This window comes from Eubalaena glacialis, chromosome 10 (assembly GCF_028564815.1).
Source record: "Eubalaena glacialis isolate mEubGla1 chromosome 10, mEubGla1.1.hap2.+ XY, whole genome shotgun sequence".
Taxonomy (NCBI): Eukaryota; Metazoa; Chordata; class Mammalia; order Artiodactyla; family Balaenidae; genus Eubalaena; species Eubalaena glacialis.
In genome coordinates, this window is record NC_083725.1 from 3,567,549 (window position 1) to 3,594,086 (window position 26,538).

Sequence of the window (26,538 nt, forward strand, 5' to 3'; positions counted from 1 at the left end):
TCCACAGTTTGAGACCTGCTGGTCTAAGCCAGCAATCATGGTAACTTCATTCTGCCTTGCCAAGTTAGCGGTTTAGTCCTGGGCATATGAGGCAACCTTGGCCTATGACTGATGAGGATAAGTATGTGGAAAGACTTCTTGGAAGGTCTTGCTTATTCTTAAAAAGGAAACAAAGATATAGATATTTCCTTTTCTGACTCTGGACATTGATATCGTCTGTGATTCCTGGAACTGCAGCAGCCATTTTGTGACCAAGAGGGAAAAGTCAAGAAAATCAGAGAAGTGGACCCTAGAGCTCTGGATAACTTTGAAGCAGCACATTAATCAACATGGTCATACTGTGTCTCTGAACTCTTTGTGAGATAATAGGTGTCTTCTTGGTCAAGCCACTTTTAGTTGGATTTCCTTTTACTTGAGATAATACAGTCCTCGACCTTGAAGAGTCTGCAGTCTACCTGGGTTGAAATTAGCATATACACTTTTACGAAGATCATCTTCCCAGCTAGATAATAAGCTCCTTGAGGGAAAAGATACTTTAGAACTGCTTTACTAGTGATAAACAAAGGCAATAGAAAATCAGGACAAGAGTGTTGGTCAGCTTAACTTCAGAGCATTTTCCTGTAATTTCATGACCTGGTTTTGCTCTGTGGTCTTGCTGCCAGAGCTTGGATGAATTCTCTCCATTCTGTAAGACACATATTCTTCTCCTTATGAATCCCCATCATTGTTTTTCACAATTCTTCTCCAGAAACCTGTTTCATAAAATATTAGTCTGACTTATCCTCCACATCTCCAACCCTCAGGCTAACATATCAGGCAAGTATGCTTATAAAAAAGCGATAATAATAATATAACAAGCTCAGTTATGAAACACATACATAATGAATATTAAGGGGGCAGGTTGAATTGATCACAAATACATCTTGGGTGACTTATATCTGGAAATCCATTCACCTCACTCACAATCATGGGCTCTTGGTTTTCTTTCCTGAATACATACATGAGATTAAGGTGTCTTTGTTTCTATATTTAGGCTCTGGAAAACTTCCACAATGTCCCTCGCTCCATGCATTGAATCTTGAATGGAACCAAGAACTTGCATTCATCTCCATTCCCAACCAATTGTCCTAAATCTCAAATCTGACATTTACTGATTATGTGAACTGCATAATTATCTTAGCCTCTCTGTACCTCAGTTTCCTCATTTGTACAATAAGGATGATAATAGGATCTACCCCATAAAATAGTTGTAAAAATCAAATGAATTAATAAACATAATGCACTTCAGAAAATGCCTGACACATCTTTAGAGTCCAACAAGAATGAGCTATTATTACTATTTTTATATATCATCATGATTACTTTGCCTAAATGTGATGATTCTGCATGCTTTTCTATAGGGCTCTAATATCCCCATTTCCCACCTTCTGGCAAGTATAACAGAGCTGCTAGCAATTACCTATTTATCCTTTTCTTCCTTTGAGGTACAAAAAAGTGTTATAGAAAAATAGTTTATACAACGTTTCAGGAAGAAGAGGAGTTCCCTCTTATTTTCTGGTAATTTCCACCATATCTACCTCCTTGGTCTATTTCTTTTTTTCCTTGACCACATCATCCTCTCTTGGATTCTCTCATTTCTTCTTCATCCTCAGTCTTCAAAGGCCCCTCTTACACATCTCGCCATATTTGAGTTCCATTCCATTTGTGTTCTAAGAGCATTTAAGGGAAGAACAAATTTATTCTTGTCATTCTTATTGACTTTGTGGTCAGAGCTGGGATCTCGAGCAATTGATTTCTGTTTGTGTATAGTTTTGATGTACTGCAGTTCAGTAATTTTCCAGACGGACAAAGGGCCTATTGCAGATGGTGGGTTTCCCCTGTCTGATCAAACGCCAGCTCAACCCTCCTGTTCAAGAAATTGATGATTCCCACAAAAGCACTTTGGAGAACAAGAAGAATATGTCATCACTTCCTTTGACAAGGGGCCTGGTTGATCCTTTACCCAAATAGACCCTCAAGAGAACCAAAGGGACAAGGGTCTAGGAAGAGAGATCAAAGTTTCCTGATTAATAAACACCCTTAATGTCCAAATGCTGAAGCAAATAATTACTCTCTTTCCTCCCAAGGAGAGTAGTCATGAAAGTTCCCTACTTACTGTCACCTCTGAGAGTCCTTCCAAGTTTTACTTCCCTCGAGCCTCCTAGTTTTTGTCATCTCTTCTCTCCAGTATTTTGCTTGATTATATATTCTTATTGTTTACCTGTTCTCTTAATAAACTCACTTTCCAAACCCTTCTTCATTTGGACACAAAAATCATTTCTCTAAACTTTTTGACTGTTGCTCATCTGGGGCTTAGGACAATTAAAGACACCAAGTAACCTGCAGGTAGGGTGACCACGTAATTTGTCATCCAAATCAGAATACTTTTCAAAGTGAAAGGAGGTGCTCTTAATAATTCACCCAGGACTTTGGATGTAAATGGAGACTGTCTTGGGCAAACCAGACTAAAATCCTCTTATGTGGAAATGGATGCTACTATTTCCAGGGTGTACTGATAACATAATGCAAGTTCTCTGAAATTGAGCTTTCTTGGTCTCATGCTGATTTTGGACCAGCATCTTGGGCAGTTCAGTAAAGTGTGTATTCAAGCCTTCAGTGGTGGTCAACCTAATTACGTTTACATCTGCCCCATCTGGAGGCCATTTATCTACAATAGACTCTCTACCGCGCTCGTGTGGCATGTGGTGGTTTCGAGCACACTCGTCTGGGCAGGAACACCTTCTCTACCCTCCCACTCCGCATTCTGGAGAAGGATCTACAAGGTGAAATTAATGACTTCTGTGGGGAAGAGGAGAGAGAGAGGGAGGGGACAGCAATGATTTTGAGGTTCCGAGGTCATTCCTCCTTTTTTATAGACCTAACCATAATTTTACTCCTTTGCCCACCCCTCTCTTCTCACAAGAATCATGACTGCCCTGCTGTTGGTTCCATTCCCAACACAGGGATGGGATTGGGGGCTGGAGGCCTGAGGCCTGTGTGGAACCACAGTGGACCACATGAGGTCAGCAAAGAGTTAATTTGGGGTCACCTCTTTAAGGACACAGCGTGGTGTGAACTTCTCGGGGGAGCCCTCCAAGAGGACAGGTGGCTGGAACTGGGGCGGGGTGTAGACCTAGACCCGGCCCAAGGCCAGGAGCCGGATGGGATGAGTAGGAAGATGGCTGGGCAAGAACCGAGCAGGAGCAGAGGCTCTGCTGGAATATTCTCTCAGGCAGCTAAGCAGGTTTGCAGAGGGTCAGTGCCTGAGAGAGAGGAGGCAAGGACTCCCGGCCAGGAAGGGACAGCCACAAATGAGTCTGACTGAGGAGCAGAAGTGAGTGTCACCACGTTCCACCGTCACAAAGGCCTCTGATGGAGGGCACCCTAGGTATGAAAGGGGTAGCAACAGGCTACCCTAAAAACACTTGAGGAGAAAACACCATAAAAATCATATCCAGGTCTCCCAGCCCACAAAACTCTGATCACTTAAAATCAAGGCTTCAGGGTGCCTATACAATTCAAAATATTCAGAAAACAAAGTGATCGCTCCTGTCTGTGTGTAAGTCATTATCCAGCATTAGGTGCTTAATGCAGCCAGGGCTCCAAGAACAAGAGAAAAGAAAGTCAATGAGCCCTACCCTGGCTTCCTCTCTCCTCCAGAAGTCCCCCGTTTCCCCTCTACTTGATTTGGCCACTTTAAGTGCTTGAACCCAGATGTTGATGGCTGCCCTCTGAATCTTGGTGTTTAGGCCTCGTGGAAAATGACTTGCTTGTGAGTGGCTAATAATACACCTGCCAAACTGCAAATATGGCCGAGATCCTTCTGTTGGCTCCCCACATTCCAAGAGCCTTCTTTTCCTTCAAGAGCTATCTGAGATGTCTCTGTGGATTCGTGTTTACATGCAGGAAAGGCTGCGGTTACTTAATAATGTCAAGATCGCTGAGCCTCCCTAATGAAAGAGATACACAACATCAACTGTCATTTTAAACAAACATGCAATCAGGATAGCGGTGCTGGAAATATGATCTGCCTAATTTCATGGAGATGATGCAGGGACCAGGCTGCTTTCACAGTGTTTCCTCCGGCAAGCTCCATTTCACAGGATTTCAGGGGGGAAACAGTGGATTTTCACAAGAACTGCCAAATTGTCAGTTCTGTGAAAAAGAAATTGCTTTAGCAGCTGGAATCCAGGAGGACAAATAGGTGCACTGATTATATCTTCATTGTTCACCAGAGCCGCAGCACTCAGCAAGTTGTAATTACGCTGTGAAGAGCTCAGTACTGTCGTCAAGTCTTTCCCCATGTGAATATAAACAGTATTGTTCAGTTTGTTATCAAAGGCTTGCAGCCAATCCTGCAGCACACACACACGCACACGCTCACACATGCACACGCTCACACACGCACACGCTCACACACGCACACGCTCACACACACCCCACCACATATGCAAACCTATAGAATTGACCTCTAGGCCATTTTGTCCAGACAGAGTGGAGCTGTGGACACATCAGCATTCTGTCCAATTGGGTTTCAGCACAGATGTGACCAGCTGCACTCCCCCAGTTCATTGGCAAGGGTCATGCAGAAGGAATAAAAGAAGTAGCTTAGAAAATAAAAATAGACGTGAGTGAGTTATGGACTTGGATTATGCAAAATGATGGGAAAGAAAAGACAACACAGTTTGGAGATGCCACCGACTGAGGTTTGCATCTGAATAGTTCCTGACACACCATCCGGCACATGGCACACTCCTGCTGGCCTCATTTGTCATGGATGTGCCTCCACACACAGATCTCTGGCAGTTACCACGGTGTTTCGATGGCCATCAACCCTTGATTTCAGCTTTCCCTCTGATTCCGAGAATCTTACCTTCCAGGAATCAGCCAGGCAGCAGCTCTGGATATCTGTTCCTCTCTCCCCTTCTCCATTTCCTGGCAGACAGAGCCTCTTCATGGGTAGATACCCCCAGTCTTGACTGGGGCAGCTACTCATCTGACCTAGGGAATCTATCTTGGGATATTATCAGACGTTATGAAATGATAAAGTGCATGGCTAGACCCCCAGAAGAGTCCCAGAGCCCAGCTTGGAGGGAGAGAACCGTGACAGAAATGTGTTTCTTTCCAAAGGACATTCCCTCCACGTACAGGTTGTGGTGATTTGTGCACCAAATGTCAGCCAATAAGTCAAGGGTAGTTTGCTGATCTCATATTTCTTCCATTTTTCTTCTCAAAGACCTAGCTCCTATTTGAAGGAAATGGAGAGGACAAAATGGAGAAAGTTAGAGTCTGGACACTTGTAGACCTAATTTTAATTCATGTTAATAGATGTATCTAACGTATGGTGAATTGGAGCGTCATAGTTTTGAAATCCTACCATAAAAGAGGATGCCTTGAAGGTAAACTATGAGGACAAGAAGACAGACTATGCAATAGAAATCATCATTGGTGCTCAGCATCCAAGGACAGAAGTTCACCACAGGGCAGCAGCCAGCAGAGGCTGAAGGGAATGGGAGGAGAGAGGGAGGGGTCTTTTATGTTCTTTTAAACATGCTGGGTCTTAAATATTTGGAAAGTGTTCAAGTTAGAATTTGTGTAATTTTAACAGTTGAGTATCAATAAAGATGAAATACTGAGAAGGGATAAATGAATTGGAACTGTTTAGTATTCATCACCACTACCACCCACCCACACCTGCAAAAAGAAGAGGGAAAGAGGAGATGAATCCAAGACGGATGATCTGGACACAGTCCGGGTGTGGAGTCATGTGCACAACCGAAGAAGAATGATATTTAATAGACCTTAGGACCAAGGGCAACCGTGGAAGAATAAACATGCTGAGGTCATAGCTAGGAAGATAATAAATAACTCCATAGAGAAAGGAGTTGCTTGGTGTGCAGGAAAAAGCAGTGGATGTGCAATTAGAAGCCATGAGTCTTGGCTGTGGATTTGCTGGTGATTGTTGTGTTATCCTAAAAACTGCAATGCCTTGGTTTTCCTCTTGATGAAAGGAGGAGATTGGGTTAAATTAGTCTAAAGTCCCAGCTCTAAAAGTTCATAACTGGACTGTACCACACATTTAACTGTAATCATACAATATGAGCAGAAATCAAATAGATTTTGCCCAAACAGTGTTGAAAACAGGAGGAGACCCATAGACTACAGACAGTGCTGTCAGTAGACTGAGGGGTTAGAAGGATGGAAGAGAAACGAAGGCAGCCTGTGCTGAAGAAGGACTTCTAAGCTCTTTCAAAGTTGAGTCCCCGGCTGCCTTGGCACCTTAGGCTGCAGGTGATCTGATGGTCCAGGAAAGTTGAATCCCCTCAACCTCATTGCTTAAACCTCCAAATGCCTCTCAAAACAGTTACAATGTTCATAAAAGGAGCTGTCACAGGACATAAGGACATAGCTTCTTATGGGAGAAATCTTTTCCCCAAGGGCTTTATAGAGAAGAAAGGAACAAAGGATGGGATGGAGAAGACCAGGATCCGGGTGGCGGTGGGACCGGAATGCTTGGTCACCTCCCAGAAAGTCCATTCCACTCATCCCCACAAAAAGCCTCTTCCCTGGGTCATACCAATGAATTTCAACCAACCTCGTAAATGATCAGTATATCCTGAGCCACCACCCTGAGGGCACCGCGCTGTACTAGGACGATGGGCTGGGCTGGGGCAGAGGGCAGGGGGCACAAAATAAGGACAAGGATGAGAAATTGGCCCTCACTTAGCTTTACGATCCTATGAGGAGAAGATGCAGATAAAAGGGAACCACATTTCCTGTGTGACTTTGAGCAAAGTATTAACCATTTTTGCTATTAAATTCTCTGATCTGTAAAGATAAGAGCCCTCCCTACCTCACAGATTAAAACGCCAGTGCATCCCAAACTCCCAATCTATCCCTGCCTGCCCCACAACCCTTCCTCCCTGGTAACCATAAGTTCGCCTCTAAGTCTGTGAGTCTGTTTCTGTTTTGTAAATAAGTCCATTTGCGATTGACACGTACACGCTGCTATATTTAAAACGGATAACCAACAAGGGCCTCCTGTATAGCACAGGGAACTCTGCTCAATACTCTGTAATACCCTAAATGGGAAAAGAATTTGAAAAAGAATAGATACATGTATACATATCACTGAATCACCTTGCTGTACACCTGAAACTAACACAACATTGTCAATCAACTCTACTCCAATATAAAATAAAAATTTTAAAAATTAAAATTAAAAATTAAAAAAAAATTTTTTTTTAAACCCACTCCAGTGTAACGAAGGGCAGATGGGATGGAAGGGGGACATCGTGTAAATTCTAGGTATCGGCTTGAGAGCGCTTTTGAGTAAGTGAGCAGGTTAGACGCACAGAGAGAAAAAGAGTTATTACAATAGGAATACACGTCTAACAATCACCACCAGAGACCCAGGACGCCTCGGGTTTGTGGGAACTGTGCTCAGGGCTGGCCTCATGGGACCAGTCTGTGCAGCCCCTCACAGCTCCCCACGCAGAAGGGCCCCGTGCTTGGTTTCATGTTCTGCTCTCACTGCCTTGAAATTCTTCACTTTTGAACAAGAGGCCCTGCATTTCCTTTGACATTGGGTCCTGCAAATTATGTCACCGATTCTGACTGGACTCAAGGGCACAAATTATAAAATCATTGTTAACAAGGGATCTGACATACTACCCCAAGGCCAAAATAGCCCTTTATCCTGGTCAGCTTTCTTTCCTGTTTGGTCTCTTTATTTAGTTAGCGTCTCCAGCTAAGTGCTTTAAATGTCATTCTTACATTCTACATTTCCTCACATCTAAAATCTTCATGGCTTTCTTCGTAGAGATCTAATCTTCCTACCTATGATATAATATTATGTAATTTAGGGGACATTGTACAGACCCCTCAAAACCTGAAACTACTGTGAGGGCACTAGTGGGTCTAAACTGGCCAGAGACTGTGACACATGCAACTGGCAGTGTTGTCAACAACCAAAAGAAAGTCAAAGAGGGGATGAGCTCTTTGAAAGGTATTATCAAATGCCCCCTCGAAGTTCTCTCCTGTCAAGAACATTACGGGCTATGAGTTGCTAAAGCAGTAGAAAGTTGAAGGAATAATTACATTATTGAACAGAAAATCATCTATAAATATACTTGTGAAAGACGCAGAATAAAGAAGTGGCTAAGAAATGGCACTTGTGGCAGCGCACTGTGTTCCGATTTGAACTGGTTCAAATCCCAGCTCTGTCTTTTATTAAGGATTCGACCTTGGGCAAACTCCTTAGCCTGGATTAGTTTCCCACTGCAGCCAAACAAACTACCATAAACCCAGAAGCTTAAATCATACCTATTTATCGTCTTACAGACTCTGTGTATTAGGAATCCCAGCCTGGCTTAACTGGGCCCTGTGCTCAGACTCTCATGAGGCCGCCAGCAAGGTGTGAGCCAGGCTGCATTCCCACCGAGAAGATCGACTGGGGAAGCTCCAACTCCACCTCATTCAGACTGTTGACAGGGCTCACTTCCTTGCAGACTGAGGGTCTCTGCTTCTCACTGGCAGTTGGCTAGAGACAGCCTTCTGGCCCTAAAGCCCTCCAGCAGCTCCCTGCCATGTGGTCCTCTCCATGGGCAGGTCATGGCTATTTGCCTCTTCAAGGCCAGCATCGGAGCCTCTTTCACTCCAGGCTGCTAAGACGAGGCTCAGATAAGGCAACGAGGTCCTACAAGCGACACCCCATCACCTTTGCCCTATTCTACTGGTAGAAGCAAGTCCCAGGCCCTGTCCCCCAACACATAAGGGGAAGAGACTATGCAGGGTGTAACACCAGGATGATGGGCCCCTCTTAAGATTCTGCTTAACACAGCCCACCCTGCCATTACACTGTGGGAAGAAAGTAATACACCAAAGCACCTTTGGAGGAGGTGGAATAGAGGAAGGTGTTGAAGAATGTAGACTCTTGGGTAAGGCTCCTCAATTCTACGGAGGGTGTGGCCTTGGGCAACCTGCCTTCCCTCTCTGTGTTTGTTGGTTCTCCTATAAGAAGGGAATTAGAATAGTAATTACCTCCTGGGTTGATGGGAGGATTAAGAGTGATAATGCCTGTAAATCATTGAGGAGAGTGCCTGGCACTTAATAAATGCTCAGTCATGTTAACCTATAAGCGTGTTCCTCTTTGCAGCAGACTTGGAACAGTACAGTCTAGTTCTAGGTTGTTTAAACCAACATTGGCCAATTAGACGTAGAGCCACCGCTAAAACCCAGGGCAGAGTTTAAGCTGTCAGCAGGGTAAGTCTGCTGTGCTTGCTGGACCCGATTCTACCTCTGCAAGCTGGCCCTTCCCTGGCTGAAGGATCCTGCCCAGTGTGTGGGGAGGGACGCCACATTTCCTTTAGAGTGGGTGGGTCTGACCCAGGGGGCAGAACAAGCAACTTGGTGTAGGAAAGGTGGCTTTCCTCCTGGGATGAGTGGACGGACAGACCTGGAGGCTGATTTGAGAGATGAGGTCCAGGGGCTCTGAGGCTCTGAGAGAAGGTGAGGGTGTGTGGGTGGAGCAGAAAGGACATTAGGAAGACAAGGGCGATAGTAGATGCGATGGGCTGAAACGACCTTGCTCTCTGCAGCAAGCTCAGAGCAGCAGACGAGGTGATGACTTGCAGTTTTGCTATTGGTGCTGCATGAGTCATTCGCCATATGGCTGGTCCTGTCCATCTCCGTTTCCCCCATCAGTTTAAATGAATGTACTGCACATACAGATGCGTGTATGTATGTACCTGGATTGCTGCCAGGGTAATGGGTTAAGGCTTGTTCTGAGGACCTGAGACCCCTCTCCCAGGAATTAGGCATAAATTTGGACATCAGTGTGCTAACTCGGCATTTTTATAAAATACTGCTTGTCAGTTCAAGGATCTTAGCAAGTTTTAAGGAAATAACTTAAAAGATCACCTTCTTTGGCGTAGAAATTAATCTCTCAGATTGATGGAGACCATGGGGAAAAGTTGACGGTAAGAAAAAAGGGATGCAGACAGGACTCAAGTAAGAAGAAAACAAAATTAGTTTTACATTTGCAAAACAACTCACTATGAACCAGAAAGCTCTTCCATACATTGTCTCCTCAGCCCTCACCAAAACAAAGAAGGAAAACAAAGGCGATATTATCTGTATTTGCATGAAAAAGAGTCTCCAGGAGATGAAATAAGTAGCAGAGGAGGACTCTAGAATGCAGGTATTCAGATTTCTAATTCAGTATTCTTTCCTCTACAGAATCCGAAAAGGGACCCCAGAACGGCCTTCTTTAGCACCCAGATGTCCATGTAAAGGTTATTGTCTACATATTAATTGAGCAAGCTCTGTCCAGGCACTGCCAAAAGAGAGATACATGAAACTCTCAGAACCTGTTTTCTTATCTGTAAAATAGGGATACTAATAATATGCACCTAATTGGTTTTTTGAGGATTAAATCAGTAAATAATTATAAAATGTGTAGGAAAGTATCTGCACAAAATGTTAAATTAAGCATTAGCTTATTGTTTTAGCCGCTTCTTCCTGTCTTTCCATTTAAAATAAAAATACTCCTTCAGGGAGGAATTAACACTAACTTGTTGAATGAATTAATGGATCAATGACAGGAACCGAATGGAGATGGAAGAGGACACAGCAATAAGGCAAAACTCCCAGGGAAGGTAAAGACTCACTTCGTGATTCTGGTGACAGATTTTCCCAAAACCACCTAATTGATGGCCCAAAACTCAGACTTCACAGGCATTTACAGCATAAACCCAAGTTTCCTAAACTCCCAGGGAATTTCTTTCTCTCTCCATTTCAGTGTCACCTTCCGATTTATGACTATAACACCCTACTTTTCATGCAGGATGCAAAACAGTTTTTTTGTGGGATCTTAGTTCCCTGACCAGGGATTGAACCCAGGCCCTCGGCAGTGAGAGCGCCGAGTCCTAACCACTGGACTGCCAGGGAATTCCCACAAAACAGTTTTAAAGGACTCTTCTGACACCCCAGAAACTCAGTTCCCTTTACACACTCTGACTGGTGTGCTGGTGAACTGGCTTGGGGCGTGGGGGAGGGTGGCCTCCCTCAGGTGGCTGTGAGGGAGCCCTAACCGCAGTGTTTGCCGATATCCGAGGTGAAATACTCCCATTATGACTGATTTCCAGCGACCTCAGATTTAACAACCAGCGGGCAAATTCCTGACTATGTAACAACTGCCCTTGCACACAGCTGTGCCACTCTCCTCCCCTCCTCGTTTCCATGAGAGGACTTGGTTTCAACCACGAGGTCCACTAAGCCCCACTGGGTATGAGTTCTCACATCCGGCTCCCAACACGGCACCACTACTCCTCACCATCTCTGCACCTTGGGACTGAAAGGGAGCAGGACCCTAAGGTCCTTTCCCCCCCCAACCCTAACCCTAACCCAGTGTCCTCAGCCTGCCTTTTGTCTGTGGAAGAACTCTAGGCAAAGTTAATCAGACAAGTGAGAGAATGCAGAGACAAAGGAAAACAGTCAAAGGAGACCAAATAATAATAGTCATCAAGGACCTTTAGGTCCTCCTTAAGGGCTACAGATAATATTCTGAGCCGTATCCTGTGAGCTGTCTTATAGATACTGAAACCCCTACCAGGTGGAAGACGTTAACTACATGATGACCAGGCTGTAGCCACGACATAAGCCTCCACAATTCCAAGAATTGGCCTCAAAGAAATGGAAACAAACCAAACCTGGAACTGAAGATTAACTGTATCTAAAACAATCAAGATGATGCTGGTCAGACCACCGATGACCAATTTCAAGATGACTGTCAAAGGTGACTGTGCTGTTTCTGCATGTAGGCCCCTCCCTCTGTCTATAAAAGCTCTTGCCCCCTGATTGTCGGCAGGGGGGCGGGGGGAGTCGGCCTTTGGACAGGCGTCTGCCCTCCCACCCCTCCCCCCGTTGCCAGCATCCAAAATAAAGCAAACTTTCCTTTCCACCAACCTGGCCTCTTTATTGGCTTTTGTGCAGCAAGCAACTGAACCCCACTTTCGGTTACAGGACCTCGCTGTACCGGGCAGAGAATGAGGACCTTGAGCATCCCAGGAAAAGGAAGGGTAGGGAGGAAAACATTTCCCTTCTTCCCGTCGAGGTTCTTCGGCTGGCCTGGTAATTAAATTGACGCAAGACAGATTCATGGGAGGAAAACAAATTTCACACGTACGGCAATCCAGAAAAATGGGAGACTCAAAGAAGTAACCAAAGCAGGCAGCTGGTATACCTTTTGGACAAAGAGGCGATACATTTGTGAAGAATTGACAAAACATGGGATTTGGGCTTGGGGTAGTAAATTCGTGGAGAAGTATCAAGGTCTGTTTGTACAGCCTTCTCAGCGTTGAATCTCTGGTGATAAGGATGTCTCTCTTCCTCCTGGTACAGGAAGGGTATCGTTCACATGGGAGATGCTTTTGGGGGACAAAGGAGGATCAGAGAGTCCTTCTGGCACCGGCTGTTTCTTAAGTAACTTTAATTCAACATAAATGGCATGTTTTGGAGTGGCTTATTTTTCTACCCTTCAGAAACAAACAAGCACGAGAACCTGAGAGGTGGAGTTTCTAAGTTTTATTCCAAACCATGGCGTTAATAAGCGGTTTGAACTGAAGAAAAGCCAAGTTCACCTGGTCCTGGTGGCTTATTTTCTCCATTCATCAGCTGGCAATGAGAGCAGGAAGGAAGCTTCATTAGCTCATGGTTTTTAAAGGCTCAGATACAAAAGCCAGTGTACTAGGAGTGCAAAGCCTCATTATTAGGTAATAACTCTCATCGGGCTGATGCAAAGAGCACGTCTCTTCCTATCTAAACTTTTTCCAATTAACGTTGCTCCATCTTTTTCTTCTGTATATTTTTTAAAGTCATTTTGATGTGCCATAATTACTATTTCAATAAAAACCTCACAGAGATGATGAGTTTAAACTAAATGAAGAAAGCAGGGAAAAAACATGCTTCCCCACTCCAGGAAAAATTAGCATCTCATCCCGTGTTTTACAAGCAGTGAAATCAGTGCCTTATTGGGAGGGTGTCCACTCAAGGAGAGAATCTTTTTTATGTGGAAATGATCACTGTACACTTCCCAGATAGTTAATTACATTAGGTTGTTCTGTCCACGATGGCAAATCAGCTTCATGCAGCAGGGGCTTGTGGTCAAGATAATAGCAAAAGATAACGCAGTAAAACAACTGTGAAAAGAAAATGGTGCAAAGCGTAAATGCTGGAAATTGCTGTTTATTTACATATATATGTATTCTTAGGAGGGTGGCAACATGCTCTTCGCTGTTATCACAAGCATTAAAGTTTAATAGACCGTCCGTGAGTTACTTACTGCTCAGAAACACCTGCTCAGTGAGATAAAGTAGCAGCTATCTTTCTAGTTTTAAAATTGACATTCAGCCAGTTATATTTCTGGTCTCTCTCATCACTTAGATGGTTGTTGACTTTTCTTAAATGTCAAAGGAGGTTTTCAACTTAATTTTATTTCCTCATGCTAGTTTCCTCCTTGGGCTCTCCAGATGCTCTGTGGCCTCTAAGTCAGTCCTAAGAAAGGGTTGCTATAAGGAAATCTCTAGTTTGAGAAAAGCAGGTGCATTTACAACCGTCTTCTGCACACATTATAAAGAAAAGGGAATTCGCCATATCTCATCCATAATTACTCCTGCTTCATCTTTCTACTGCATTCATGAGAACACATGACATGGTGGGCAAGTGTAGTATATACATGTATCTAGAGAATCACAGGCCATAACTATGTTCTGTGTCCCTTTCTTGGTCTGTCTCAGGCCCTGCCTGGCTTCTCATGACCTCTCTCTCCTTTGCTGTCTCCATTCTCCATCAGCTGGTCCATGCTGTCCATACCCTACCATCCAAATTCTGGGAGATCAAGGTTGATTAGCTTAGCACCCTCAGTTCCGAGGCTGAGTTCCTTACCTCAGACCATCTCACATAACAACCACCAGACCATGGCAAGACCCCTGGTGGGTAAGGTGTTCACATCGAGTCAGGCAGTGGACACATCTGTGTAAGGACCACCCAGCACCACTCCCTTGGGCAGGGCCCACAGTGGCAGCGTCAGCCTAAAGAAGATGTTGGGTGTTTCACACACACGGACCGACCAGTGCTGTATAACATGCTAGGTGCTAAGGCAGCAGATGTAACCAAAGTGAGGAGCTCCAGGGAGCGTCAAGGTTCAAGAAGGAACTGAGCTAGGAATTCTGAACGACAGAGATAGAGCTTAGCTGCTAGACTTAGTTCAAGTCCTGGTTTTACCATCCGACCTCCACAGGACCTCGGGCAAGTGATTTAACCTCTCTGAGCCTAATACCCTTGTACGTAAAATGGGGTTTATAACATACCTATGTCATAAAGTGGTCATAAGGAGTCAACGAGATGACACGTACAAGATGCTGAGCCCACCATCTGCCCAGGGCACATGCTCAGTGTCTGATGTGTTGTGTTCGGCTGTTTGATATCTGTATCTGAGTCTGTGTCTGTGTCCACTGCAGGTACACAGAATTGGAATTGTGTCCTTGGCCCGTGACACATGCCCATCATTTGTCTATGCAGCACTCTCTTTTATTTTATGCATTTATTTATAATATAATGAACATCCAATAACCCATCAACCTATAAGCTCTCCCAACTCACTTCCCTCTCCCAAAGAGACAACCACCAACCTGCATGCTGTATGGATCATTTCCCAGCTTTTCTGTTTTATTTTTATAAACATGTATATGCCTAACAATGTATTGTTGAATTTTTAGACCTTATAAAAAAGAGTATCGTATGACATGTATGGGACCTGCTTTTGGCCCTTAAAATTATGTTAGGGAGATTTGTTCATGTTATAGATGTTATTTCTTCATTTTCACTTCTGTGTAGTATTCTGTTGTGAGACAAATTACTTAAGGGCTCAATAAATGTTACCTATTAGTTTCAGCTATTAGTCAATACTAGTCACCTCTCCTTGTTCTTCACCAAGATATTGACCATCCTCTGCTAACTCCTAATTTCACCCTTTTATTCAAAGGACATCACCTTTGTCTAGAACTGCTCTTCTGACCAGCAGTGGACCAGTGTGGACACACCACCTGTTTTCTTCCTCCCTTTCTCGGGACTCTGCATCCCTAAATGATACCCCTGCTATTTGGTCAGCTAGATTGCCTACAGAGAGAAGAGACCCACACGTGTAACCAGGAGGAAGAGTGAATCGATTGTTGCCTTTTAATTTCTTCAGTGAAAATGGGAAGGGCTTTTATTGACAAGGCTGTTATGCAAATGGGAATCCATCACGCTGCATTATTGGCATCCTTATTATCTGGCACTACTGTAATCCTGCCCTGGTTCAGCTCCCTCCCACCACCCACCTTCTTTCATCCTTTCACTGATGGCTCTAGTAGAAAATCTGCAGACTCCCATACTACATGGAGTCACGGATAGGGAAGAAACTGCTGGAAGATGCTCCCCCTGTGCTGTTTGAATGCACAAACGGCAAATAACACAGGGGCTCTGAGTCCTGGCCGAGTTTCCTTTCTAGTGACTGCTGTGGGCCCAGGAGAAAACTCATGAAGTGACCCCTGATTAGTTTGGCCGAGCTCCCTCCCCGGCAATTACTGTAGCAAAGCTCAGACATTGCATTCTGAGTGATTCTGGAAGATTAAGCAAGAAAACGAAGGCATGCTAATACTGTAGCCAGAAAAGTAACCCGGCTTGAAATTTATGCAGTAATTCAGAAGAAAAAGGCAGGCTGACAACAATTCACGCCAGGTTTATCTAAGTTACATTACATTGTTAACGCTTATTTTGACCATTTTCCCTCCCTCAGAAATATACATCCATGCTTCTGATTAACGACTAAATGCAGGAGGTTTAGCTTCATATTTCTTCCTCTCTCCAAATTGATCACATTTTTCTCCCATGTTCTTTGAGTGCCAGAGGCAGGGCAAGAGGAGGGAAGACAGGGGAATAGCATACCTGAACACGGATTGAAGAATTTCTCTGTAAACTGTAACACAGACCGTTACTGGTGTAGGGACCACATTTGAAAATGTTCTTTCGTTAATTCCACAAGCATTTTCGATGTTTGCAGGTCTGATTGTTTGTAAGCTCTGGCCTCAAGAGACACACGTGTGGGGACAGGTTGGCATGTCCAGGGATGAGCGCTGTGATGCAACGTGAACAGGCGGCTACGTTCACCACGGCGGAAGAAGTCGTCTTCTGTGGATGGTGAGAACAAAAGCCATCCACACCCACACAGCTCACATCGTATGATGGGGCTACCCTGCCATCTTCCCCAACAGGACTTGACTCTTCCAGGAAACCCTTGCCCAGGAAGATACCTTTTGCAAATAGCTGAACATCTTTGAAAATCCATTTAAAATAGATCAACTTTTCAATAGATAACATCAAATTCATTGTTTATGATTCAAGTCACTTCCCATTCTGTCCTCAAAACCCTCACCTCCCTGTATCCGCCAATCGTAGACTCATATCTTGATCGTTCTGCAATCCTAAGCAAGCTTCTGCATTTAAAGACTCACCTTAAACAAGACTTCAGAACTTCATGAGTGTCCTGGCTTTGCCCTAGCCCACCCAAGACCCTCTGAGAAGTCTGTCAACGCAGTGTTCTTTCTCACCACAGTAAGTGCCAAGCTCAGCTCTGACTTATCAACAGGCTATTTGGTGCCATGTTTGACAATGAGGAAGGAAAAATGAAAAGAGAGGTGACAAGTGGGTCTTGAAAAACGACTGGGACTGAACCAGCTGCAGAAGACAGAGCATTCTGAGAGGCGAGAGCAGCTGAGCAAAGGCAGGAAGGCTCACGACGGGGCCGTCCCACACATGCTGGGGCTTAAACTGCATTGTACCTGGGGGAACACTTTCACCTTCTCCCCGTACAGGACAGCGTCTTGGTAAGCGCCCCCTCCCACGACTGAGGAGTTTGGGGCTGCAGTGTATGAGGTCACGTTTAGAAATAATGAGTGATTCCCAGTCACCCAGAGCAAACTGCTTCACTCTTCGGGTGGTCCTCCCACCTCCTGGACTCTGTCTGCACCATATTACTGGCCAGAGTTCACCACTTCCCACTTTACTCCTGACCCAGAGGTCATGCTGATTTCATGTGGACCAAATCCAAAGCTGCTGCTCGGGGACCTCATGTAGCCAGGCACCCTGTCTTTATCATCATCATCACGTCCTCAGAATCTATGCAGGCAAAGCTGGTCAGCAGTACACATGTGAGTACTACACATTGTCTCCTAGACCCAACGATTTCTTCTTTGTACCAAAATGCACTCCTTCCTAGAGGTTTTAATGAAGCCACAAACAGCCTCTTCAAGGGAATATTTTCTTCCCAGAAGCCTCCGGGCCCTCTGCAGGGTGAACACAGACTTTAGAGATTGGGCCCAGGAGCCTGACAGCATGGGCTCTGATTAACACGGTTCTCAGACCATACTGGCCTGGGCTGTAACCTTCCCAAGAGAGAAGCAGTCTGGGGGCTGGTCCAATCTGCATCCTTGATACCGGAAAGAAGCTATGATGCGGATGCACCCACTTCCCATAGGCCACCTTTCCCTCTAACAATTTCTGCACCTTCCCTGGGATGGCAGCTGAGCTACACATGTGGAAAGATTTGATCTCCTTAAGCCCAGAGGAGTCCGGTGTTGCTGGGGGCGCAGGGGAAGAGCCAGGAATTTGTAGGCAGACACACCTGAGTCCAATCCTGGCTCTAACCCTGTGAGTTCAGATGAACTCCTTAAACTCTCCTAAGTTGACTACAGGGTAAAAGAGGAGAAAAAAGCCCCAATGCAACAAGGCTGTGAGGTTGCTAACAGAGGAAAAGTGCAGGCACGACACAAGTGTCCAGTAAATGTACATTTTCTCCTCTTAACCACCCCTCCCCAGCTCTTAGCCACAAGGCCTGATTCCTGTTCACCCCACTCTTAATAAGAGCCTTGACCTTTTAAAGCAAAAATCCATGAATTAATACCCCCAGCAGCCATCTACGGTAAGAGACCACAGAATTCTTTCCACAACACCCACTTCTGCACTCACATGGGTAACTGAATACTATCACTTCAAGGGTGAAAGGTGTCTTCTAATCTCTCTGGAAGTGGAGGTGTCTGCAAAAGTAGGAAGTGGTGGCTAAGTAGTGCCTTCAAGCATACAAAGTGTAAAACCTCCGGCGTAAGCCAACCTGTCACTCTCTATGTTGCCTATGAAGTTGTCATGGCCTGGAGCATGTAAGCCACATCCCCTTGGCAGGAATCCCAAAGGCTTTAGCATTCGTGACTGCCCGGCATTTCCCAGGCTTCTTGCGTGAGCTACAGAGATGTCCCTTAGCTTGCTGTCGAATGAAAATTATATTACTCCCCTGTCTTTCTGGGCTGTCATCTGCTCACATGCTCAGCTAATTTAATCCTGGAAGCACACTTCTCCAAGACAAGTCATACTTAAACAGGGCTTGCCTGCTCCCACATTTCTTTCCAACCTGCAGAAAATAGGTTTGATTTCAAAGCCAAGTGTTCAAAGAGGAGAAGAAGCTGTGTCTGGGAGAAGAGATGGAGCTGTTTGCCTTGAAAGCTTTCTTGTTAATTTTAGTTCCAGCCACTGTCCCCAGGTCTTTGGTGCCAACTAGAAAGAGCTCTTTCCTTCCTGAGAAAGTGAATACGATATTTCCCAGTAAACCCTGAACTATTGCCCAAACCTCAGATCTCAAGGCTTTCCTAAGGTTATGGTCACCAAAGCTAAAAAGAGTAATGGCAAGAAGACAAAACCCGCAATGATCAAAGGATGCTGGTGCCCAGGAGGCTTCACACAGACCAACATCGCCCTCTGCTGGGGACAGTCCTGTCATAGCACCAACGAGCTTGCCCACCACATTCTGTGTTCACACAACTAACACCCTCACCTCTCAAGCCTTCTTCCTCTCCCCTCCTGGGACCCAGACAGAATTCTTGTGCCTTTCGGCTACTTTCCTTTGACAGCCCCCCACCAAATTCCAAAATAGCCAAATGTTTACAAATAATGCATTTGCAAACTGTTATCTGGAAACGTCCATATATTTTTGGTATTGAGGTGACCTTCATTCTGAAAACAATGTGCCTTAGAAACTCTTTGGATTGATGGAGGATGTGAGGAGTAAGAGGAAACTTTTCAACAAAAATATGATAATGGGTGATTACATCTCTGGTTTATTCAGGAGTATTGCTGCAGATCTGTCAGTTCCATTTTTTTTAATTTACTTATTTTATTTTATTTTATTTTTATTTTTGGCTGCATTGGGTCTTCGTTGCTGTGTGTGGGCTTTCTCTAGTTGCAGCGAGCAGGGGCTACTCTTCGTTGCGGTGCGTGGGCTTCTCATTGGGGTGGCTTCTCCTGTTGCGGAGCACGGGCTCTAGGCGCGCGGGCTTCAGTAGTTGTGGCTTGTGGGCTCTAGAGCACAGCCTCAGTAGTTGTGGCGCACAGGCTTAGTTGCTTCGCGGCATGTGGGATCTTCCCGGACCAGGGATCGAACCGGTGTCCCCTGCCAATTGGCAGGCAGATTCTTAACCACGGCGCCACCAGGGAAGTCCCTGTCAGTTCCATTTTTTCCTGGGAAATTCCGCCTTAGTATTTTCAGAACTAATCTTATAGGTGATGAGGGAAAGGTGATGTCAGGTAAACAAGGAAAAAACCTTCAAGGTTGTAGTGGAATTCACAATTAAAACCTAAAGTAGTGTGCCCATTGCAAAAGCTATTTCAGGGAAAGATGTATCTACCATCCATACCTATACACAGTTTGGCCTAAATGCTAGAAGTACTTGGAAGTAGAGAAGTCATTACAAAATATGGAGTTGCCCCAATAAAGAAGACTAGATTTAGAGTCAGAAGACTTGAGATTTCTAGCTATCATTTAACATATCTGTAAGACTTGTTACTGTGTTCAAGGAATATCCGAACTCCTACTCTTTGCCAGACATCATAATAGGTCCTGGGTCACAACAGTGAACAAAGCAAAGACAATCTGCCCTCTCAAAACTTGCAGTCTAGGGATGGCCACAATTTAACAAATACTCTGGCTCTCTGGGATCAGTGGTATAAAAGGATGAGTACAGGATGATCTGGAAGAGCGTGGCAGGGGAGGATAACCCCAGAGCATCAAAGAAGATGGGTGCAAAAGCATTTAAAGAACTATACGAGTTATTTTTCCCCAACTTTTTGCTTTTTTATTGGGGAAAAACATACACAAAATTTACCATTTTGACCATTTTTAAGTTTGCAATTCGGTGGTATTAGGTACATTCACAATGTTGAAAAAACATCACCACTATCTCTTTCCAGAATTTTATGATAATCCCAAACATATTCATTAAAGAGTAACTTCCATTCCTCTCTTCCCCCAACCTCTGATAACCACTGTTCTATTTTCTGTCTCTGAATTCGACTATTCTAGATACCTCACATAAGTGGAATCATACAATATTTGTGCTTTTGGGTCTATACCTAGAAGTGGAATTGCTGGATCACATGGTAGTTCCGTGTTTAATTTTTTAAAGAGCTGCCACACTGCTTCCCACAGTGGCTGCACCATTTTACATACCCACCAGTAATGCACAAGGGTTCCAATTTCTCCACATCTTTGCTAACACTTATTATTCCCCTTTGTTGTTTTTTTGTCATCTGTTATACTAGAGTTACCCACTTACTCAGGGGCCATATGCTGTCGTAAGTCATGAGAAGTGACCAGGACTGGAGAAGTCACTTACAGAAATCCTGTTGTCTCTTCACCGCCCGCCCCCATCTCCCAGCTGACACTTCTTTCCTTGGAGAAGAGCATCCCCTCCTTTCTCATTGCCTGCTGAATGGGCAAATCATGTAAAGTGATAGAATAATGCAGGAAAAGAGAGTTACTTTCACCAGCGTTACATCCCTAGGTACCAACCTTCTTCACCACGTGAGCACTGTCTTCTTTGGAGGTGCTGTGCTTGGAGAATGGGGGGAGGGGAAGACAGAATTGAGTTCTTATGCAGGAAAGAGGCATCTAGAAATTGACTTAAGAAGGAATCCAGAAGAATGTAGTCAAGTCAAAGGGGGTAAATCGAAACAAAACTCGGTGACTCACTCACACAGATACAACCAGCCTACACCGCACCAAATACTACCCCTACTGTCACCTGGGTTAATAGCATGGGGTTTTTCTTCACAAATAACTCTATAACTATTTGTTGTCACTCAATAGGTTTTTTTTTTTTTTCATAGAGACCACTCTTGGTGTTCATTTTAACCTTATGTCCCCTTTAAAAAATGCTTAAGACCAAAGAAAAGAAGAACAAAATATAACAAAACATGAGGCAAGGTAAAAACCATGCTCAGAAGAAAATATATAACATTAAATGCTCTTATTATTAAAGAAAACTAAAACTGAAAGGAACTTAGTAGTCCTCTTAAATTAGGAAAATACAACAAAAACTATTTCAGATGAGGAGATGGAGATTTAATAAAGAAAAAGGCAAAAATCTATAAAACGTAAACATTTATTTTAGCAATATGATGTACAACGCATACAAAAACTTGAAAGTACTTGCTAATATATATAAATATTTTACATGCTTGGCTGAGCTGTCATAGAATAAAGATTTGAAAGACTTGAGAAATGCAATGAACAAGCTTGAAGTGATGACCATACGGAGAACAATGTTAGGAGGAGGATACCCCTGATATGTCCTTTCCTGAGGGGGTGGATCCCACTGGAGTGTGACACCTCTGACCTCTCTCCAGTCCTGGCACACTCTTCACTAAGGGATTAATTTGGCTCTTCAGAGTAGAAGGAAAAATGTGACATACAGATGCTAGGCGCTTCCTCTTCTCTTTCCCCTGGAACCAAGCTTCCAACAGGGACCACACACTCTGCTTTGCTACTCAGCGCCATCATTGACCATAACAGCCACCACCAGTTATCCTAGAGGGCCACCTGAGCCCAGCACTCCCTGTGACCAGATGGAAAATGCTGCCTAAATCTGAGGTTTAGTGTTAAAACACTTACTTTCCCATGGACATAAGCCATATTTGCTAACATCAGCTCGGTCAGTAATAGAAATGATAGTTTGGACTCCATCTGTCAACTTTTTGTTTTACTTTTTGATTGTTACCAGAACTCTTGTGGAAAAGTTAAGTATATATTGTTGGCAGCCCTCTAAAATCCAACAATAACTTGAAGAGGCACATTTTATGCAAATTCACATGGGACACATGAAAATGTACAACATGTAGGCACTAAAGCAAGTCTCAAAAAACTTCCAGGAATTGGTAACATACAAAATATACTCTCCTTCAATTAAAAAGTCACTTAACAGAAATCGGTAACTGTAAGAAAACAATTTTTAAACTCATTTCTGAAATTATAAAATAAAGCATTTACAAATGATTGAAAGTTCAGGAGAGATATAATGGAAAATAAGAAAATGCTTAAGCCTGAAGGATTAAAAAAAAGTGCATATCAAAACTTGTGGGATACAGCTAGCGTGGTACTTAGAATAAATTCCTGATCTTAAATCTTTATATTAGAAAAGAACAAAGGTTAAAAAGATGAAAAAAAAGATGAAATAACATTAATAAGTTTAAACAAGAACATCAGAATAAATATGGAGAAAGTTGAAGTAAGGGCATAATAATTTAAAAGCAGCCATTAATGAAATAAGAAGCAAAAGATAATAAAGAATTACTACAGCCATTATGAAAAACAGTATGACTTTCCTCAAAAATTAAAAACTGAACTACCGTATGATCCAGCAATCCCACTTCTGGGGATATATCTGAAAGAATTGAAATCATCATCTCGAAAGGATATCTACACACACAGGTTCATTGCTGTTATTATTCACAACAGCCAAGATATGGAAACAACTTAAGTATTTGTCAGTGGATGAATGGATAAAGAAGATGTGAGATAGATACATACATACATATATATATATGTATGTGTATATATATATGTATGTATATATACACATATATATATATATGAATGTTATTTATCCATGAGAAAGAAGGAAATCCTGCCATTTTGTGACAACCTACATAGATCGTGAAGACACTAGGCTAAGTGACATAAGTCAAACAGAGAACAACAAACACTGTATGATATCACCTACATGTGTAATCTAAAAAAAATCTGAACTTGTGAAAACAGAGTAGAATGGTGGTTACCACTGGCTAGCAGGTGGGGGAGTTGGGGAGATGTTGTTTAAGGGTATAAATTTACAGTCAGTAGATAGATACGTTTTGAAGATCTAATAAAGAACAGAGTGATTATAATCAACCACACTGTATTATAAACTTCAAAGTTGCTAAGAGACTAAATCTTAACTGTTCTCAACACAAAAAAGAGATGATAAATATGTGACATGATAAAGGTACTAGCTAACACTACTGTAGTAATTACATTGTGATATATAAATGTATTAAACCAACACACTGTATACCTTAAACTCAGACAGTGTTGTGTCAATTATATCTCAATTTTTAAAAAAATTTAATATAATGAAATCAGCAAAGCCAATAAAATAAAATCAGAAAATACCAATAAAATTCACAAATGTATAACAAGATAAAAAAGAGAAAGAACACCACAACCACCACCACCACCAACAACAACAAAATAAAATGTATAAAATATTAAGTATCTCTAGCTTGGTATAACTGGTGATATGGCAGATAATAAAATAATTATAGGTGACTATTATCAAAAACTTCATGCCACTAAATTATAAGGCATAAAGAAATGGTACCAGTTCTAAGAAAATTATAGATTACTATCATTTATTGAAGAAGAAATAGAAAATATCAATGGTCCTATAACCATTTTTAATTGAACTTGTAGTTAATCTTTCCATAATAAAAATACCAAGTCCAGATACATTTACAGGCAGGTTCTGCCTAAAATTCAAGAAAAAGAAAAACAAACTAATGGTAGACAAATATTTCTCGATAATCTTTAAGGAAGAACAACACATCAATTTATTTTAGGCAACTACCATATCACTTATTCTAAAACTTCACAAGGTTGGTACAAGAAGGAAAAATTATAGACAAATTTTAATTATGAATCTCAATGTAAAACTCCAAAGGCAAATGTTAGCAAATCAAATCAAGTAATGTATAATAGTATTAATGTAATGGCCAAATTAAATTTATCTCAGGAATACAAGGTTAGTCCAATATTATTGGAAAAATGCAGATTTGTCATATGGCAGAGTAATTCGTATCAGGTTAACCATCATGCAGCTAACAATCATACATACTGGAAAAATGTTTTAAAAATTTCTAAATAATTGAAAGATCAGAGGAGATTATAATAGAAAATATGAAAATACTTAAGACTGATTGAATGAGTCCCACTCGTATTATAGAAGATAATCTGCTTTACTTAAAGTCAACTGACTGATCTTAACCCCACCTACGAAATACCTACATCACAGTGTTCGATTGAGTGAGTACTACAACCCAGCCAAACTGACATACAAAAGTAACCAGCACATATGGCTTCTTATCTAAGGGCACTAAGGCCTTATGGTAAATGGCCTCTAGAACCCAAGCAGAAAAATCTCAGTTTTTTTAACTTGAAAAGTCATGGGAGGAGGAGGGGCAAGATGGCGGAAGAGTAAGACGCGGAGATCACCTTCCTCCCCACAGATACATGAGAAATACATCTACACGTGGAACTGCTCCTACAGAACACCCACTGAACGCTGGCAGAAGACGTCAGACCTCCCAAAAGGCAAGAAAATCCCCACGTACTTGGGTAGGGCAAAAGAAAAAAGAAATAACAGAGACAAAAGAATAGGGACGGGACCTGCACCCGTGGGAGGGAGCTGTGAAGGAGGAAAGGTGTCCACACACTAGGAAGCCCCTTCGTGGGCAGAGACTGCGGGTAGCAGAGGGGGGAAGCTTCGGAGCCACGGAGGAGAGCGCAGCCACAGGGGTGCGGAGGGCAAAGCGGAGAGATCCCCGCACAGAGGAGCGGTGCCGACCAGCACTCACCAGCCCGAGAGGCTTGTCTGCTCAGCCGCCGGGGCGGGCGGGGCCTGGGAGCTGGGGCTCGGGCTTCGGTGCTAGCCGGGAGGGAGTCCGGGAAAAAGACTGCAGCTGCCAAAGAGGCAAGAGAATTTTTCTTGCCTCTTTGTTTCGCGGCGCGCAAGGAGAGGGGATTCAGAGCGCCGCCTAGACGAGCTCCAGAGACGGGCGCGAACCGCGGCTATCAGCGCGGATCCCACAGCAACAGGGACGCAGAGGGAAAAACGGAGAGATTCCCGCACAGAGGCTCGGCGCCGAGCAGCACTCACCAGCCCGAGAGGCTTGTCTGCTCACCCGCCGGGGCGGGCGGGGGCTGGGAGCTGAGGCGCGGGCTTCGGTCGGATCCCAGGGAGAGGACTGGGGTTGGCTGCGTGAACACAGCCTGAAGGGTCTGGCGCACCACAACTAGCCGGGAGGGTGCGCGAGAGGAAGTCTGCAGCTGCCGAAGAGGCAGGAGACTTTTTCTTGCCTCTTTGTTTCGCGGCGCGCAAGGAGAGGGGATTCAGAGCGCCGCTTGGACGAACTCCAGAGACGGGCGCGAGCCGCGGCTATCAGCGCGGACCCCAGAGACGGGCATGGGACGCTAAGGCTGCTGCTGCCGCCACCAAACAGCCTGTGGGCGAGCACAGGTCATTCTCCACGCCGCCCCTCCCGGGAGCCTGTGCAGCCCGCCACGGCCAGGCTCCCGTAATCCGAGGACAACTTCCCCGGGAGAGCGCACGGCGCGCCTCAGGCTGCTGCAACGTCACGCCGGCTTCTGCCGCCGCAGGCTCGCCCCGCCTCCTCCGTACCGCTCCCTCCCCCCGGCCTGACTGAGCCAGAGCCCCCGCATCAGCTGCTCCTTTAACCCCGTTCTGTCTGGGCGGGGAACAGACGCCCTCAGGTGACCTACACGCAGAGGCGGGTCCAAATCCAAAGCTGAAGCCCGGGAGCTGTACGAACAAAGAAGAGAAAGGGAAATCTCTCCCAGCAGCCTCAGAAGCAGCGGATTAAAGCTCCACAAACAACTTGATGTGCCTGCATCTGTTGAATACCTGAATAGACAACGAATCATCCCAAATTTAGGAGATGGACTTTGGGAGCAGGATATATTAACTTTTCCCCTTTTCCTTTTTTTTGTGAGTGTAGATGTGTATGCTCCTGGGTGAGATTTTGTCTGTATAGCTTTGCTCTCACCGTTAGTCCTAGGGTTAGGTCCGTCCGTTTTTTTTTTTTGTTTTTTTTTTTTGTTTTTTTTTTGGCTTAAAAAATTTTTTTTCCCTAATAAATGTTTTCTTAATAATTTTTTCCTTATTTTCTATTTTTAAAAAAAATTTTTAATAAGTTTTTTCATATTTTTTATTTTAAAAAATTAAAAAATTTTTTTTCTTAATAAATTTTTTCTAAATAATTTTTTTCTTATTTTTAGTATAAAAAATTAATAAATCTATTTTT